Source organism: Zonotrichia albicollis, chromosome 13 (genome assembly GCF_047830755.1).
Source record: "Zonotrichia albicollis isolate bZonAlb1 chromosome 13, bZonAlb1.hap1, whole genome shotgun sequence".
Classification (NCBI taxonomy): Eukaryota; Metazoa; Chordata; class Aves; order Passeriformes; family Passerellidae; genus Zonotrichia; species Zonotrichia albicollis.
The window spans coordinates 12,770,368-12,789,039 of NC_133831.1; the positions used below are offsets into that span (position 1 = coordinate 12,770,368).

Here is an 18,672-nt window from a genome sequence, read left to right on the forward strand (position 1 = left end):
CCCCCTACAATAACACACCTCAGTAAAGTGCACCAAGAGCCAGCCTGGACAGAACTGTAATGGCTAATCAAGGCCTTAAACCTTCATGCAAATGAAAGATCCAAAGAGAAACCAATCCAAAGGGACAAAAAACAGGATAAAAAAGGGCATGTGACCCAGGGAAGCTGTGCTGTTCCCCTGGGACCTCGGGGCCATCGCTGCTGAGCAGCCCCAGCACCAGCGCTGCTGCATCCTCAGCAGGAATGCTCCTGCCTGGCCCAGGCCCCTCGCTTCAGGCCTTTCTTTTTGTTATAATAAATACTGAAATCACTTTAGTACTGGGAGCCTACTCCCATTTTTATCAGCTTGGGGGCTCGTGGCAGGAAAACTCCTTCCAAGGTGTTTTTAGACACGACACAGAAACTTCTCTTGCAACCCCCAGTGTTCCTTCTCCTTTACAAGCAGTAAAACTGAAATAAGATTTTTACTCTTATTTCAAGTGTTTGGAAGAAAAGCAATGGTGACTCCTCTGATTTTTATATCACATTTTGTTTGCTGTTTCAATTTACTAGTTGTCAGCCTGGCCCATTTAATATTAAAAGCTACTATTGCTGACTTCAATATGAAAATGAAGATAAATTCAGGAAGTGCAAGCAATAATTCTGCTCATGATGCAACAGCCAGGGAGCTTATTCAGTCCTAAGTGCATTGGTGGTGACACAAGAACAGGACAAACCTGCAGGAGAAAGACTCATCTAAAGAGAAAGCAAGCAGATCTTTCTTTCATGTAGAAGGATAGCAAAGTTGTTAAAATACATGTACTTTCAGCCTACATTCACAGTAAAAGCACAAGTTCACCTTGCCCAAGCCTGGTTTGCAGGTCTGTGATCCAGCTGTGCTGGTCTCATTCTCATAAGGCGACTCCATCAGCCAGGGAAGTGGAGTCCTGCTGAAAACAATGGGGAATTCATTAATTCATTCTGTTGTTAATTGAATTACCTCACTTCCTGTAACTATTACTTTTGGAAGTAATGTTTATCTTTATTATTTGTTGTACTAGCATTAATTAAATATTAATCATCACAATTATGCATAATTATATACATATTACACAACATACTGATTTTGCACATATACTATACAATAGAGAGTAAAGGTCTTATAACATGCTATTGAGATTAAATGCTACATCTTTCCAGATTAGAGGTATTTTTCACAATGGGAATGCTTTAATACAGACATTTCAGTTACTTTGGTTTCTAGAAAAATATATTTTTTTGCTATCATAGGGCCTGATCTCCACAGCTTAATTTAACATTTAAATTTAAATATGCACATTTAAAAGGCAGCACAACTAAACTCTTGGAATATATTCCTTATTCTACACTCACTTCTCCAAATGTCCCTCACTGCTGCAGTGAACAGAATACACATCTGAGGATGAGGAATTCTCAGCACCAAACAGGAGGTGACTTTAACTGTTCTGGTCATGTGCATATTAATTCAAAGCTCTGGCAAATTCCCCACATGTGATATTTCAATTGCAAGTGGAGTCCCTGAAGGGAAGCAAAGACAGCTTTAAAGCACTACTCACACGCAGCTCTTGGCAGCTGACCCACTAAAGCAGAGCTCTGAGGCTTGGGCTTTGCACCACTCCCATTTCTGCAATGGTTTCCTTCCTCCTCTCTTGGTGTGGCTCCTGCTGGGAATGTGACCCACATCACTGGAGAGGCAGGGATGTGCCAGCCTGCATCTGCTACAGAGCAGACTAAAAATACCCCCAACTGGACACTGTCATTTGGTGCACAGCAGCACAAAGGCTGGGAATGAAAACCGGGCTGTCAGCAGAGATAAATGATGGTTCAGCTGCGTGCCAAACCAATCTCGGGGTCTTAGAAAACCCAGAAACAACCATCTGATATTCTGCTATAAACTTAATCTCTCAAGATTTATTATCATTGCAATTTAATGAATTTGCAGCAGTGGAAGCGTAATAAGAATGTCTCACCCAAGTTTACTATTAATATTTTAAGAAATGAGCTCATCTTGCAGCTTGTTTCAGTTCAAGGAAGTTCTCTGGAAATGTAGATTTTGTTCTAGAAGATGCTACCCTCAGGTTGACGTTTTTTCCTCTGCATATCAGATGAGCCTGATTCTCTTGCCAGTCTCTCTCTTTAAAATCCCAGTTCTATAGACTGAATATTTTCAAAAAGATCTATATGTTACTGCTGCTCTTTCTACAGATTCTGTTTGAACTACCTGTGTGTTTGATTTTGCTTGTCTGTATTATCAGACACGAATTTAAAAGGTGTGGTCATACAGGGGGCAAAAATCACTACACGGCAAATAACTGCAGGTTCTTAAATTATAGATACAATTTCATATCTCATCATTCATGATTTCATCCAATTTTTCAGGGGATAAATTATCCAGATCTTTGCTTTTTTGAGGTCTTCAAATTCCTATTGAATTGGATTTTGAGGATATTTATAAATATCATCATTAATAAATAAATTGGTGACCTTGAACCAACTTCCCACCTTCATTTTATGTAAAATGGGAGTGTGATTAGATACAGAATGGAATAACATTAAATGCAGGTCTCGGGCCTTCAATGAGATCTATGTGCAAATGGATCTCACTGGAAGAGCAGGACCATGGTTTTTAAAATTCATAAGAAAAAAACATGACTGAAGCTAACAAACTTCTGCTAGTGCTACTATAGTCATGGCTGAAACTCCCCAAATTACCTGTACACCATTGTACAGCTGGAGAAAAGACCTTTACAAGGATTTCTGTTCATGTGTTTTCAGAAAAATGACTGCAGACTTAAAAACATAGGGTGTAAAACCACTACAGATTGACCTTCACTCTTATATTATGTTCTGTGCTGGTTGGCCAATTCTGCATGCACAGAAACCATGAGAGAGAGAGAGCTCCAAAGCCTTATGAGCTTGTTTTCCTCAGGAAACCACCATTCCTAGAATTATATGATGAAGCAAAACATGGAGTTGCCTGGAACTTGCAATCAGAAAGGCCTAAATTAGCAACTCTGAACACTATCAGTGGGTTTTTAATCCACATGAGGAGAAAACTACAACTTCTGCTAGGGACATGTGTGTCTAATATCCAAATCTGACTTTTCTGTAACCATCCATCCCTGGGATCACCCTCCATACACAGGCAAGGGTTCATTAGTTTAACACAGGGGTCAAGCTCATGTTTGTGGGCAATTATTCCAGGAAATAGAAAATTGTGTTACCCCAAGAAATCTACAGATTATTTATTCTCTAGAAACAATATTGAGCAGACTGGGGGATACATGTGCATGTTCTACATTTTAATTTAAAAACACTACAGGAGAAGTTTTTCACTGCTTTTGTGACTACTTATTGATTAGGGTTTTTATTTCCTATATGTATTTCAATCGCTTTTCTGCTCCTTTTTCTTTTATGCTAAACCAAACCTTTGTCAACTACATCACCATGGCTGAAATATTTTCCCATTAAAAAGGAAGAAGAGCTTTCCCTGTATCAAATTATTTATTGCCTTCTCATCTCCCAGCTCCTGGAATTACAATGATCCTTGAGATGTGAGCACAGTCTGTTGACACTCAATATCACTATCAAAGATGAACTTTGCAAGAATTATATAATTTCCTTACTCTTGGAATTCTGAAAGCAAAACTAACATATGCAAAACTCAGCAACAGAAAACAACTGATGTGTAAAATTTGTCTCATCTCCCTTATCTTTTAGTAACTGGTGGCTTGATGGGTGCCTAAAAGGACCTGATATTTGACTTAGAGTATCTTGACTCATTACTGTGAAATGAAGAAAAGATGCATCTATAGGTGCTGTTTATCTTGTCTTTGAATTATTCAGGAGTGCACACACAAAGGAAGATCTTCCTCCCCTCAGCTGTCAGTCGCTACCACAGGGCTGTTGTCTCACGGTCCCCGTGCTCACCGATGTGACAACTCACACAAGAGTTGCATAATTCATATGTGCACTTCTGGTGGGACTGATGGTTTGTTTCCTGCCTCTCACACCAGGCACAACTGTGATCTGATAGTCTGATACAGACCTGGTAGCTTAATCTACCTTCTTTTACAATACTGCAATTGATTAGACATCATGCAAAAGAACTGGGAACCACAATTATCAATTTCAGCAGAGCTACACACAATTTGTATTGACAGATGAATTGTGACCTTTGGAGCCCAACAACAACAGAGAGGTTTGTAGGTGCCTCTTGGAACACGGAGGGCACAGAAATTGAGACAGGGGATGCAGAGAGCACCATTAAGCATCATTCAGACATCAAGGGCATCTCTCCGCCTGGTGCAGCTGAAGGATCTCAGTTCTGTGGGATGCCAGAGAAATAACTTCTGGTAGCCCTTAATTTTCACCTGTGGAATTTCTGGGCTGTGAAGAAGACAACAGCAGAGTGAACCATAATCAACATGAGATCTGCTTCTGCATCCCTGGCATGTGTCCAGCAGTGCAGGATAGCTGCACCTGATAACAGAGCTCGTTGGTACTTTTGCTGAGAAAGCCTAAAGAGCAAGCGAGCAAACAAAAAAATTACTGGGCACTGTATCAAAAACTTCAGTTCAGTGATGAGGGGAGCAAGCTGCTCAAACCTGGTATCAGATGTGGGGAGGAGATCCCAACGATACAAACAGACCATGTCCAGCCTTGGCAGCAGTCCCTGAGAAAGTATGAAGGCATTGGAAGCTGACTAAACAAATCAGGAACCTGAAACCACCAGTGAGGTCACCTGTGCTGGTGCCAGGGAGGTCACCTGTGCTGGTTTTCCTGCTGGAGCCAGAGGAAAATGGTCCTCAGCCAGTCGAGCATGGAGAACAGACAAGGCTGCATTGCCAGGTTTTAGTAGATGAGTCCCACTCTTCTCTGACGACATCCTGAATATCTTCTCAAGCCAAAGCTCTGTGGTGGCCAAAGAGGAGCTGATGGGCATTTCATGATGCCACCAGGAGACCTGGCCTGGCTGGACAGGACACCCCAGAGAGGCTCTGCATGGTGGGCACAGCAGGGCTGGTTGGGTCAGTCTCACACGTGGTTCCTGTCAGTGGATTCCTGCCTTGCTGTAAGGAGGGTACTCTCATCCCAGTCTCAGGCACAAAGGGACCTGTGATACACAGTGAAGCACTGAGCATTTCAGTAATTAATGAAGAATCTACTCAAGCAACATGTGACAAACATGTGTAGATCTACTACAATTTCCTCTATGTTATCAAGTGATTCAGCAAAGTTTCATCCATAAAATATTAACTTATATGTTTCCCTCTTATCCTTCTGTTCAAACTACTTTCACAACTCCATGTTCTCAATTACAAAATTACTCCTTATCTGGCAGTCTTCCACAATAAAAATCTGTATAGGCAAAAGGTAATAACAGTACCACTAAGGCAGCTGAAATTCAGTTGCCTTTGTTACAGTGCCCTGGCAAAAACTAAATCAATGCAATAGCATGTGGGCCCCTATCCAGTCCCCCTGCAACAATCCCATGATACAGGAATTACCACATGGAAATGATTTAAAACTACCATTTAGGCTTCTTTCTAGACCACTTTAAATATTTATATGTATTTATAAGCATGTATTATTTTTGTGTATTTATATTAACGTAAGTCAAGTAAAATTTACTATTTGTACAGTAAAATGTTTAGTATAGACTGTTAAAATAACAATTTTATATTCAATATAAGATATTTACTAAAAAAGTCAAATTTTGTTATCTGAAACATATACAACACCTTAATGGAATCAGTTGAACGAGGTCAAACAAACACAACATCATTTGGTGGTCAGACTCTAATTTCTAATATTCAGTAGTAGAACACTATTTTTCTATGCCTGTTTATAAATGTTCTAGAATTAATTCTAAATTTTGTTTCACTTCTTCCTAAATAGTATTTGGACTCTGTAATATTACAAGTCCTTAACACCCTATTAATGAGTGGGGTCAGTTACATAGATTTACATTTTACTTTTTGTCAAATCTTATTGTGCCATATATTTAAATGCCAAATTAAATAGAAAAAAACCCACAGTCTAGTTCTCATTCCCACATTTGCAGCATATCTGTTTTAAAACAATATTCGAAGTTCTAGTGTGACTGAATGTCAACAGCTCTTTGTCTCACAAATATTCTCTCAGCTCCTCTGTGTTTGCAGCATACCTTGAGTGGTTCTAAGGCAACTGCTAATGCCTTACTGATAATGAATTCATGTTCATTTGTTAATCATCAGAATGATTTTTTAAATATAAAGATTTCTCCAGCATTGAGATGGCCATGCAAACTATTTTACCACAGCTGGCTGAGAAGTACATTTTTGTGGTTTTGCAAGCTGATTCCTTTTTGAAAGTTTTCAAAAAAACAAGGAAAATTAAACAAGGATCCCAGACATCTGAATCACCAGACAGTCAAAAAGAATTATGCATATGTTTAAGTATTTGACTTCCTAAAGCAAAAATATGGCATGCCAGTGATCCCTTTGTGTGTGCAGTTGGGAGCAGCCCATTCCAGGCTGCAGCAGGCAAAGGATTTACCTCAGAGCCTAGTCCTTCACTCAAGCCCAACTGGAAGTCAATTTTGTAAGCAGAACAACAATTTAAAACCAAACACAGCTCCTTCTTCTCTGGACTAGGGACACTGACCTTATAAATATCTGAAATTCTTCCACTGCCTGTAAACAAAAATGGACTGCAGGCAGTCATGATCATGTGTCACTCTGACAAAACATTCCCACTCCTTGGCTACTTTTTGGAAAGGTTGTTTGCTGTCAATCAAGTCACAAGTTCTGCTTATAATAATGGTGATGACATCAGACCCGTGGAAGAGAAGATTAGTATGGGGAATCTAAATATATAAACCAGAAGGTCATGGGACACATCCAGTGTCAGCTGAAGTCAGTGGCCTCCGCTCAGTTCGATCACAACTGGGCTGATCCATGCAAGATTCAGAGGTTTATATACTTCATGTACTTCTTTATTTTCTTTATAACCAGTATGGCTTGCAGCCTCTAATTTTTTAAGGTGACCTGGATCTTTGATTTGTCTGACAAGAAAAGGTGATTGTCCCTCTTTTATTTTTAGGTGGCCATTTATAGGCAGCCAAGCTCAGTGTTTCCAGATGGGACTGGCCCTGTGGAGGGAGCAGCAGGAGCAGCTCCAGAGAGCTCTGGGGGCTCTGCCCACGCCTGCTTTTGCCAGTTGCTGCTGTTTACAGAGGCCTGGGCAGGAGGCCAAGTGTGTGCTAAGCCTCAGGTTGGACACAATGGTGGGCAGAGCACCGAGGGCACAAAGCACAGGTCAGCAGCTTTGCTGGCAGGCAGAAAAGGACTCCATTTCATTTGTCTGAAATAGGATTTTCGTTGTCCGGGGCTGCAGGACAAAAGGACTGCTCTCACCCTGACAGCTGGAATGGATGATTTGTGAAATGTATTTTTAGAAGGCCGATTTGCCTACATGTATGCCTGCATTGTCAAACATGCAGGCAGCAGCAGAGGGTCAGGCTGTGGCCACGAGGGCTGTGACACACTGTACAGACTGTACACCACAGCCCCAGCCAGAGCTGTGTGCTCCCTGCTGCTCAGCTCCACCTGCACACACAGCCCAAACAGCAGGGAACAGTGCTCTGCTCCTCCTGCACTCCAACGTGCTCCCACTGCAGCATCCACAGCAATCACCGACCACAAAGGGAAAATCACTGCTCATACAATAGGACATTAGTGGTCAAGTCTGTTCTCCAAAATCACCCTGGTTTTCCCCACATTTCCTTTTCCTAAACACATCTCCATCTGGTTAACAGAAACAACCTCCTGTGAATGAGGTTTTTCCTTTAACACACTCTTTGGGGATTATATTACTAACGTTCATCCTCCTAATCTTATCCCACACCTTGCTGATAGGCATATCCTTATTAACATCTGCACATGGCCATTGTGCCAGTGCTGCTCTTTTCCCAAGCTAATGATTTCTTCCTCCTACAGCCCATGACAATGAGTTGTACTCATAATACATTTCAAAGCTGCTTTCCTCTTTTTTAAAAAAAAACATTGTTGTATTTTTTTGTTTAAACTGTGCACTGATTTCCTTCCCTTCCTGTTCAAGGGAGATCTTGGAAAGCACTCTTCTCTTATATGTAACATCAATGGGGAAAACATAACTGAATACATCTATTCTATGCTGATCTACACAGGACTTTACTAAGTAGTTAATCATACTACCATCTTTCAAAACAGAATTCAAAAAAATTTAAAAATAGACTACTCATTTTAAATATTGCATTGTAAGACCTCAGAAAAATAATTTTAATGTACAATGCCACAATAGATACCTACACCACATATTTTGTAGCCCTTGAGAGTTTCCTCTTTATTCTTCATTGGTTGTTATACACTCTGTTGAATTGCATGTTTTCATGCCCTGTGTATATCAGGAAGTGTGAACTTCCGATTTATTTCACAGTCTGTCTAAAATTCCTGCCATCTGGTAAGACATATTAACTTTAAGGCTACGATTCTTCCAACTCCTTTGTGCCTTTATGCTCTCAATCTATAAATTTAATCTGCAGTAAATTTCAAATGAAATGTCTGCTTATTTAGAGATAGTTATATGCTAAAAGTTGTTATACAGCACTGTAAAAAAAAACCCCAAATAATACTCTATAGGAATAATTAAATATATCCAGGGAGTCAAAATAAAAAATATGACTATTGTGTGTAACTCCACTGTTAGTGTTGACAGAACCACTTTCTGCACACTCCACTGAATACAATTAAATCAGTAGGATAACAAAATAGGAGCAGATTTGGATATCTGCAGATAGTGAGAAAGAACACGTTGGTGTATTGAGCTGTAAGACTCAGTCTGTAGAACAGATTTCTGCCTGTGAATACAGTGAACTTTAGTCAGCATTGCTCATGTAGTGTTGGGATCTCTTGGTAAAACTGCATGTTGGTAAAATGAGGAATTTTGTGGGGGCTTTTTCAGATTACCTTTAGGTCTTGCCTCAATATCTGTCCTGGAAGGAAAGAAAATTCATCCCAGTACTTTATTTTCTCTTTCCCTTCCTCTTCAGCTTTTTTTGACTCCCTTTACACTCAGTTTTTCTACTTCATAGCCATACCTTCTTCCAAACAAAACCTTGCTGAAACCTCATCAGTCTTTCTATCTTTTTTCAAAATCCATGTCTCAGCAACCATTTAGTTAAAAGCAGGAAAAAAAAGGTAAAAAATGTACCATCTCCAGTCCTTTATTGTACTCCTCCAGTACAAATACTCAACACCTCTCTCTCTCTCTTGAAGGAACCAACAATATGACAGCCTTCTGTTCCCTTGTGTCTTTCCAAGTATTTCCCAGGTATCTCTTAATTTGAGGACTCAATTTGCTAGGAAGAGACATGCTTAGTAGACACACAAGAATCAGAAGGGTTCAGAGGGAAGGCACTGATGAGGAGCCCGCTCTGCCAGCAACCATCTGTTCTGGAGAAGGAAACAAAGCCACAGATTGCTCCCAGGCAGCTCCCCGCAGACGCTACTTGAGGACTATTTCTAGCTTGTGGCTAGAAGGTGTCCAATAAATTGACAATTTCACTTCTTCCCACAGAGTTTTCTGATTAGCAGCACTGAAATTACTGTTATTTTCACTTGATGAGTATCATAGCCAAGTGTGTGGGTTTGGGGTTTTTTGGGGGGGAATGAGAGCCAGATGATTGGATGCTGAGCCCTGTAGGCAAAAATTTTGCTTACGTGTATTTTAACAGTTTTTAACTACTCTCCTACTACTACACATTGCCTTATTTTCTAACTTTACTAGACATTTCTGTACATCATTAAATGCTTGTTCCATTTAGAAGGTAAGATTCTAAATAAGTCACAGAAATAAAAAGCAATCACCTTTTACTAAGGAAGACAGGATTAACAGAGACTCTTTCTGTAGACATAGGATTTGAAAATACATCATTTTGTACAGCAAATTTTTCTGTGTAAAACCTGCATTAAGCCTGAGAAATAATATGCAAGCAGTTTAAACTCACATCCTAGACCAGGCCTATTTCTCAACAATTCCTAAAGCTGGTAGCACCATGACAATTATGTCAAAGGGATCAGTTTGGGATGATGTTTGTGCGTTTTACATAATTCCCAAATAAATTGAACACCAGGGCTGAACCCTGCAGTTCGTTCAGCAAGTGACTTTGGACAGAAAAGGAATTCAGAACCTTGCATGTGCCGCCGGCGATCTCCACCTCGAACAGCTCTCCTGAATCGGGACGCTGCATCTGACCCCAAAACCACACAGTGAGCACCCTCACAATTTTAAGCTCATATAAAATATTCCCTGATTAATTCATGCCCTTCTCCCTCTTTGTGCCGCCGGGCCGCCCCTCGGGCTGTTTCCCCACACCCGGGGCCGGTCCCGGGCTCTCCGCGCCCCCGCCGAACCCCGCGGTGCCGGTGCCGTCCCCGCCGCCCCCTCGGCCCCGCGGCCGGCGCCGCCCGCCCGCTCCCGCCGCCCCTTCCCGCTGTCACTCGCGGCTCCGCCCGCCCCTCGCCGGCCCCTCCCCGGCCCCGGCGGAGCCGCCGCCGTTTCCGGAGCGCTCGGCGCGGGGCCCGGGGCTGTCGCGGGCAGGTGAGTGAGCCCCGCGCCGACCCCGCCGAACCCCGCGGCCCGGCCCGGCCCGGCCCCGCCCGCCCGAGCCCCGCAGCGCGGCCCGCGGGCCCGGCCGGGCGGGCACCGGGTTGGCAGCGCCCGCGGCACCGGGGGGACGCGGCGCGGAGGGCGGCAGCGCCCGGGGCAGCCCCTGGGCCGCTCGGGAGGCGCCGGCGGGGGCTGGGGCCGGCGGGAGCCCCGGCCGGGGGGAGGCGAGGCGGCGGTGCCCGGGACCGTGGCCGCGGTGCCCCGGCGGGGCCGGGCCGGGCCGGGCGCGGTGTCGGGGGCAGCCCGGGGCGGTGTCGGGGGCAGCCCGGGGCGGTGTCGGGGGCTGCGGCCGCCCCCCCGTGACCCGTGTGCGGGCAGCCCGGGCAGCGCGGCGGGGCCGGGACTGCGCCTGCGGGAATTCCTGCGCACCTTCCTGCTCCACGGTGACCCGGGGCGCCCGCCCGGCCGGGCCCCGCCGGCCCCCGGCGCTGGGGCGGCCCCGCCGCGCGGCCTTTCCCGGGCGGCGCCGGCCGGAGCTCCCCGGGCACCGCGGCAGCGGCGCCGCCCAAAGCCCGGCCGGGCTCGGGGCCCCCGCGCCGCTCCGAGCCCCCCGGGCCGGGGCCTGCGGGCAGCGGCGTCCCCGGGCGCTGCAGGGGCTGCGTACCGATCCTTCACCTGATGCGAGCTGCGAGTGCCGCTTGTTGTTGCCGAGCCTTATGTGGTGTGCATATGGTAGCTGCCAGCAGAAGAGGATAACGCATTTTGGGCTGTAGCTTCAAACTTTACCAATGCTCCCTTGCTTCTGCCTGCTTGAGGGGTTTTATTCGTTTGAGTGGAGAGGAAATGGTAGAGGTATGTATTTGTCGGGTGAATGTCCGCTTAGGAGCTTGAAAGCAGTCGGAAGGTCTTATTTGTTTGTTTTATGTGAGGTTATAAACCCTGTCGGAGGTATAAATTGGCCGTTATTATTATCATTGCTGATTTTATGGAGGCACAGATGTCTGGGTGTTGTGACGAGGGCCATGCCTCAGCGGTGCGTAGCTGCAGTAAACTTGGTGTTACCGGGTGGCTCCTCCGGAGGCACATGCAGCTGGCACGGGCTGGAGCTTGCCTCCCAAAATGGCACTGCATCTGGAACTGCCGGCTGCCCTTGGACAGTCTCTCATCTACAGCTGCTGGATTTTCAGGCTATTGTTGCTAGATGTTTGTGTTTCCTCAGCTCAGTGCTGTGGGCAAATATGTAGTGGTGCTCTTGAGGAACTGTATTTGTTTTCTGTGGGCACAGGCGGCTGAAGCTCCCCTTTGCTCACCTCTCTGAGCTGTGTGTTGTGTGGCTTCTGGCCGCATGAAGGTTTTGGTGTGCTGCTCGTGGGATCAGCAGTGTTGGCCCGTTTTGGTATGTGCACAGGTGCTGTTTGTGTTTCATGGGTACCAACATGATTTTGCACTTGGCTTGAGTCTTCTACCGGGCAATGTTTCTACAGAAGATAAAGCTCGACCCTTTTGTAAAGAATGGCAAGTTTTCCACGTTCATGACTTGCAGGAGGTTTTTCTTTCTTCCTGTATTTTCTGTTCTTTCCTTCCCAGCAGACCTTTTTAAGTATTTAATGTCTGGTTGTGATGAAGGTGTATTTTGTGTTCCTGGTGTTGGAGGAGCCAGGCTGGAGTAGCTCAGTGCCACTGCTTTCTGTGCCTCTTGTGGTGCTGCTCCCTTGGTTGGTGTAAGGCAGGAATGCTTCTGCTGGCTGCTCATTCTGCATCAGGGATTACTCAGGGTGGTTAGGAAACTGGAAACAATGCATATGGAGAATATTTTTCTAGTTGAAAGTCTGTTCTGAGACTCTGAAATTTGGCTAGCAGGTAAATAATCCCTCATAAAATGTAATAAGGCAAATGTGTGCTACCGACATGTAAACACAAAGTCTGAGTTTCTTCTGCTTCTTAAAAGCATCACCTTGGGTTTGGTCACTGGCATCTTATTTTTCTGAGGGTGTGCTTGAGATCTTTATTCCCCACTTCTTCCCACTATTTATTATTTTTCAACTCTCCCTCTGCCTCAGCATACAAATGGCGGCCAGTTTTTCTTTGCAGCAAAACAATTGTATTTTTCTGTCCTAAGTAAGCTTTTCTTTAAATCTGACACTGACAGTCATTTTAAGTGCTGCCACTTGCCTTACTCAAAACAGGGTTATGTCAAGAGAAATTGTGCTGCTGCTTTTGTTTATGTGCTAGTACTGGAATAGGAAAAGACTTGTTCTGGGTACAATGAATGCTGGTACACCAGAAATCCTGCTAATGATAGTGATTAATGGGTGCTGCTCAAAATAGCTATCACTGCTGATATGACTAATTGTGCTGTATGAAAAGAGCTCCTTTATTCCCAGTAATCTCAAGGTGTTTCTAGAGTTCTAGAGAAGTGTCTGATCAGTGCAGACGGGCACCTGCACAGGGAGATACAGAACCTGCTGGAGTGTGGCAGCTCTCAGAGCTTGCTGCTGTGCTGCAGCACCAGTCAGGGCTGAGAATGAGCATTTTCTTGTGGTGATTGTAGGTAGATAGAATATTATTACTGGGATTGGGTGTTAGCCAGAGCAACAGCCTACGTGTGGCAAACAATGCCAGGGTATTGTTATTAGCTACAGAAGGGGTTTATGTTGAACATGAAAGATGACATTTCCAGCAGCATGGGTAACCTCATCACAGGGTGCTCTGCTGCACTTGACAGAACTCTGTGTTGTAATTGCTGTGCTCCTCCTAGAGCTTGGTAATGTGTCTGGATGCCCTTCCCAGGCCTTTGCTGACAAGCTACAGGCAATCCCATGCTTCTGGGCCACGGTGCATTCCAGGTTCTGTTTGAATTTTGTATGTGCTGGACACCTAGTGGGGACTGTGGATCTAAACCATAGGAGGTCCTGTGTCTTGATACCTGTAAAATCTGAAATTCTGGCTTGGAGGATGAAAAAATGTATTGAAAATTAAGTAGAATATGTTAAAGATGGGTTTCACACTCACTGAGAAGAAGCTTGAAGTTGTGTTTGTTGTATCTCTGGCTTTGTGTTTCTTCTCTTCTGCTGTTCATGTACCTCAAGACAATTTTACATTAGGAGCTGTTTAGACATTTATCCTTTCAGCCATCAAAGAAGCCCTTAAGGTGTGTGTTGGGGAATAAGACATATTCCATTCACAAATTCTGCTTTGCAGGTGAATTGCCAGTTAGGTCTGATAGGATTCCAGTTTTGTAATGTTCTGTGGATAAACTGGTTTAGTCCAGTCCTTGAATTTTGTCAAAACGGTGATTAAAACAAGGAGAGAAAAAAAGAATTTTAAAATGGAACTTCAGAATGATAATTTTGGTGGTAATGAGGTGTGTTTCACTTTGAAGAGCTCTTATGTGACTACACAAATTATTTTGAGAACTGTGGTCTTGGAGTGTCAATCTGGTCTTACCCTGCTGTAATTAATGAATTAGTGTGTTGGTTATTTAAGATAAATTTTGGGGAATTGATCTGTGTGATTCTGTTAAGGTCACAAGCTTTGCACGAGGCAAACCAACTTCCAGGGATTCAGGCTGGAGTGCTTTGGAGTAAAAGAAAAAGGAGTGAGTGTGTGTGAGAAAAAGCAGAATAGAAGGTTTAGAAATGTTGGTCAGGCTTTGAAGGATGACAGAAAAGGGCTGAAAAGGGGAATGTCAGGGAGCCCAGGTACAGCTGGGGGAGTCTTGGATGTCTCTGAGTGCCTGGGTGGGTCTGAGGTGGGAGTAGCTGAGGCTCTGTGAGCTTTCAGGCATCCTTGAGAGGCTGTGCAGCACGCCAGGCATTTTCCCAGCTGTGATGCTGCATTCCATCGGTGGCAAAGTGGCTTCAGGCTGGTGATAACACACGGCAGCTTATCCAGCTCCAGTTGGAAGTGTGGTATTCCAGGACTTGGCTTTGAAGAACCATTTGCACTAAGGAAATAAATATTCTTCCTTCTAAGGAAAGCCCTTATAGGAGAACACAATAGCACTGACAGAATTTTTGCTGTATTAGCTAAAAAGCAAACCAAAAACTTAAAAAAAAATTCTGTAGAGTAACTGCCCATGTTTTACTGTTAGGGTCACACTGACAAAAGAATGCCTTAGGAAACATCTTTACAATGCATCCCTAAGTTGTGTCCAATTACTGCTTATGTTTTTAGTAACATTTTCTCCCTGAAATATCTGATGAGCATTTTCTGGTTTAGGCTAGCTAGATTTTCATTGTTCCTTGTTTGTGATCTTTTGTTACTGGCTTTCCTAACAGTTTTCTGCCTTTTCAAATGGTTTGGGGTCAGTGGGACTCTGTGGTTTATCAAGCGTTATTACAGTCGGGTACTTGTCAGGCATTAACATTTTCTGTTAGCATTTCTGTACAACAGCACTGCAAAAGTTAGATTCTTTGGGAAATTTCAACAGGAGAATTCTTCCACCACCCTGTCGGGCACTCCTCATGTTGAGCTATTCTATTTTTGTTCTTTCCTGCCACTACCTCTGTGCTGGTTAGAATGCTGTGAGAGAACATGTCAACTGGCTGTTTAATTGCAGTGTTTTAGGTGTGACTCTTGTTTAGTTGTGCTCTCAAAGCTGACATTTAAATGGTACTGTCCAATTATAGAAAATTCCTCAGGCTCTGTGTCGTGTACTCTGCAATCTGGGAGCAGAATAAATCTCCTCAACCTAAACAGCTTCTGAATGTAAGAGGACGTTTGTTTCCCTTGATAGAAATGATAACTTTGAACTTAGTGTCTTTAATGCTTTATTTTAACACATTTTGGGAACTCTAAAGCAGAGTTGTAGAGGAGAGGGTAGGAGAAGAGCAGGAACAAGGGACTTCCTTTTTTCCATTTCCACAGGCATCTCTAGTGTGATTCATTCATGTGAGGGTTGTCTACCAATGAAATTTATCTCTAATCCTGTCACTAACTGAGTGTTTTTAGTTTCCCAAGTAGATTACCTGACTGTTGTAACTGGTATGTTTGTGAGTTTCTGGATGGTGTTGGGAATTCCTCTGGATTTACTGAGGTAAAATGAGATCCTTTAAAGCATATCCACATGATTTGTCTCATACCAGGATATTCAGGGCAATGATACTAGGCATTTTTAATGAAAGTTGAACTTCCTGCTCTTCTGTACATATCACAGAAGTTGGCTGTGTACCTGAGAACACTTTGAGTCCAAGCACAAGGACTTCCCTGGAGAAAGATAAAGCAATGAATGTCTGCAGCTCACATTCCAGGAAAATCTGGAGATCTTTCCTAAGAGTCTTAAGTACAAGGTAACATTTTTTGAAGTCCCTTAAAATATTTGTAGCTGGTAATCTCATCCTGAAGAAGCCAGATATTCTTTTTATATGATCATGTAACAAAACTGCTGAAAAGCAGAGAGGGCTGTGGTGCCTAGGAAGGACACACAGAAATACAGCTCTTCTTGAAAGATTCTTCTCATGTTTGCATCCTCCCAGCTGCAGTGACAGCCTGGGGAATCACAGGGGAAGGCACACAGGGGGTAAATGTAATTCTGTGCCACACTCCAAAAGATTTGAGGAACGTAACCTCTTTCTGGTGACTATTTCAAAATGTTTCTCAGAATGCTGTTTGCAAATCTTGCACCAGATGGTTTTGTGTCATGTGGAAGGAGGAAGGATGCAAGGAGGAAGAGGGTACCTAAAAATGCTATTCTTCCAGTTCTGTGTGTTCTTCTTCAGGGCTGCTTCAGTGTAGGATGAGTTTGTAATCTGCAAATGCTCAGAAGAAACCATGTTTGTCAAATGCAGGTAAAAATGAATGCAGGTGTTCATCGTTTGTTAGAGGCCCCTGTGTTTGTAAAAAATGGAAAGATGCTGAGCAGAGAAGATTGTTGGTGAAAGGGAAGAGCAACAATGCTGCTTGTGGTCTGCAGCTCTTGGTCCAAGCAGGAGTTAAGGCCAGGTGATGTGGAATAGCATTAACTCAAACTGTGTGAGGACATTGTTCCAGAATCCTGCCTCATCAGTGCATGTTTCTGAGCTGCAGAATAAACTTTATTTAGCCTCTTACCAAACACATAGTTAGATATTTATCTGTGGTTTTTCGGCTGAGCAACACAACTTGCAAATATTTAAATAATAAGGCAATAAGATCAACCCTTTCTGCTATATGAGATAAGCATTTGCAAGCAAGTGATGCAATCAAAAACTTTTATATGAGGATGAAAAATAGATCTCCTCCTAAATACGCATGTATTCTTTAGGAGAAAGGAAAGGCTTTAATTTACTAAATAAACAGAATGAAGACACTTGATAATGATCAGAATTTTGTTTTACTGAGTTCAGTTGTGAGTGGTGCACATAAAACCAAGACTGTTGTTGGCAGGAGAGCAGAGGTGCGAGTCCCTTACATCCAGAGAGCAAACTGGGCATCCTTCAGTAACTCAGAGTGCAGTACAAATAAATTGTCCTTCCACCTGTGTGAATAGGTGCACATCTTCTGATAGAAACAAGGTGAAGGCTTTGGTAGTGTTACACTTGTTCTGGCTGTTTTCAGCCAAAACAAAGAGAAGTTGCTGAAGTTTATGTATAGAAGAGCAAGGTAGGTCAACCAAAAATTGAATTTCCTAAAGTAATGCAAGTGTATGTGAACTTGTAGTTCTGCTTATTTTTGTTTCACGCTGATAAAAATTGTATGGAGTCCTGGAAAGAAATGTCAGGTTTTAGAACCAAACCCTGAAAAACAAAGCATTTTATAGGAACATTCTGCTTTTGGGAACCTGCTTGGCTCTGTATTAAAATGTTGGAGAAGTCCTTACTCAAAGGAGTCTTTCTGTCTGTCTTGTATTGCTTTCAGAAGGAGAATGAAAACATTTTTTTTTTGAGCAATCCTATTAGATCTCATAATAAACTTCTTTGTGTAAACATTGCAATAATTTCCAGGGCAACAGATTGTGGTGTTGAATTCAGCACTTTGACCTTATTCCAAGCCCAAAGAGGAACAAACCTTGTAAAGTTTTAGGCAGGTATTATAAAATAACTTTTTATATAAAACTTGGCTATGAATTAACACAGACTTGTTCATACCTCCTTCTTAGCAAAGATATTCTACAGATCCAGATTATCAACGCTAATTTAAATGTTGTCTTTCACATGAATGGCTATTTCAGTTTTAAGACCAAGTGCTGGGTTGTGGGACAGTGTAAGGTCTGGTTTGGCAGTCTCTGGTCAAGTGCACTTAGAGCTGTTTCCATGTGGAAAAGTGGTACATCTGACCTGTGCTATTTTGGAGTCAATCTGTTGCTTGCTTTAGTGGTTAGAAAAGTTCCTTGACTGGTTAAGTGAATCCGTTGCTCTGCAGATGTTTCTGGATATGAAATCTGTTGAAAACCACTAATGATACATTTTTTGTTTTTGTATAGGAATGTTACATTTTTGTGGTGATGAATTGGTATGATAGATTAAATCTGTCATTGACACACAAGATTTAGGGAAATGTTTTTTGGGTAAAGTGCATTTTCTCCCTTTGAAGATGCAGCAGGAAAAGAGCTTGTTTGGGGTTTTTTTTCTAATCTTAGTTTCTGGAATGGCTGGGTTGTAGGAGGTTTGACTGGGGTTGTCTGATACAGACAGACAAATGAATACCAGACCACGCTTTGCTCTGTACTCGTGTTTCTGCTGAACATGGGCTAGAAGATGAGACTTCCTGTGTGTGCCCTCCTTTCCCACATTTCAGTGATCAGCAGGTGCCTGGCCAATGCCAGGAGCTCTCTCAGGTGGGTGCTGTGTGTTTGGTCACCTTTCTGAGGGCTGTTCTTGGCCAGGTGTGTTAGGTGAGCACCATGGTGTGGGAATTGCTCTGGCTGGCAGAGGGCAGGGCTCAGGAGCTCCTCTGCCTTTAAAGATACAGGATATAAGTTTAATTTGTTTTTTTAATTTGCTCTTAAACAGCTGCACAGTTTGTTGTTTGTGCAGAGCATTGATGGGGGATTGTGACACTTTGCAGTGATTTTTACACTAAGCTTCTGAGGACACGTCTGTAG

General features: G+C 43.3%; 1 protein-coding gene and 1 long non-coding RNA gene across 4 annotated transcripts in view; one reads left to right on the forward strand and one right to left on the reverse strand.

Annotated features, from left to right (window-relative positions):
• Window positions 1-837: 837 nt before the first annotated feature.
• Window positions 838-11,305, reverse strand: LOC141730800 (uncharacterized). 2 transcript variants are annotated; one of them, XR_012582461.1, is made up of 3 exons: window positions 11,079-11,305; window positions 1,574-5,133; window positions 838-925 (listed from the first exon to the last, which is right to left on the reverse strand). It is a non-coding gene; the product is annotated as an uncharacterized LOC141730800 (long non-coding RNA). The 2 variants fall into 2 exon arrangements; XR_012582460.1 differs by lacking the exon at window positions 11,079-11,305 and adding an exon at window positions 10,231-10,541.
• The window catches only part of GARRE1 (granule associated Rac and RHOG effector 1), a 62,111-nt gene continuing 53,922 nt past the window's right edge, over window positions 10,484-18,672 (forward strand). Inside the window, exon 1 of one of the 2 annotated variants that reach the window (XM_074551059.1) lies at window positions 10,484-10,640. The gene's annotated coding sequence lies outside the window, so the exon portion shown is untranslated. Of the gene's footprint in view, window positions 10,641-11,268; window positions 11,502-18,672 lie in introns of those variants that run through there. The other variant, XM_005492532.4, reaches the window with a different exon arrangement.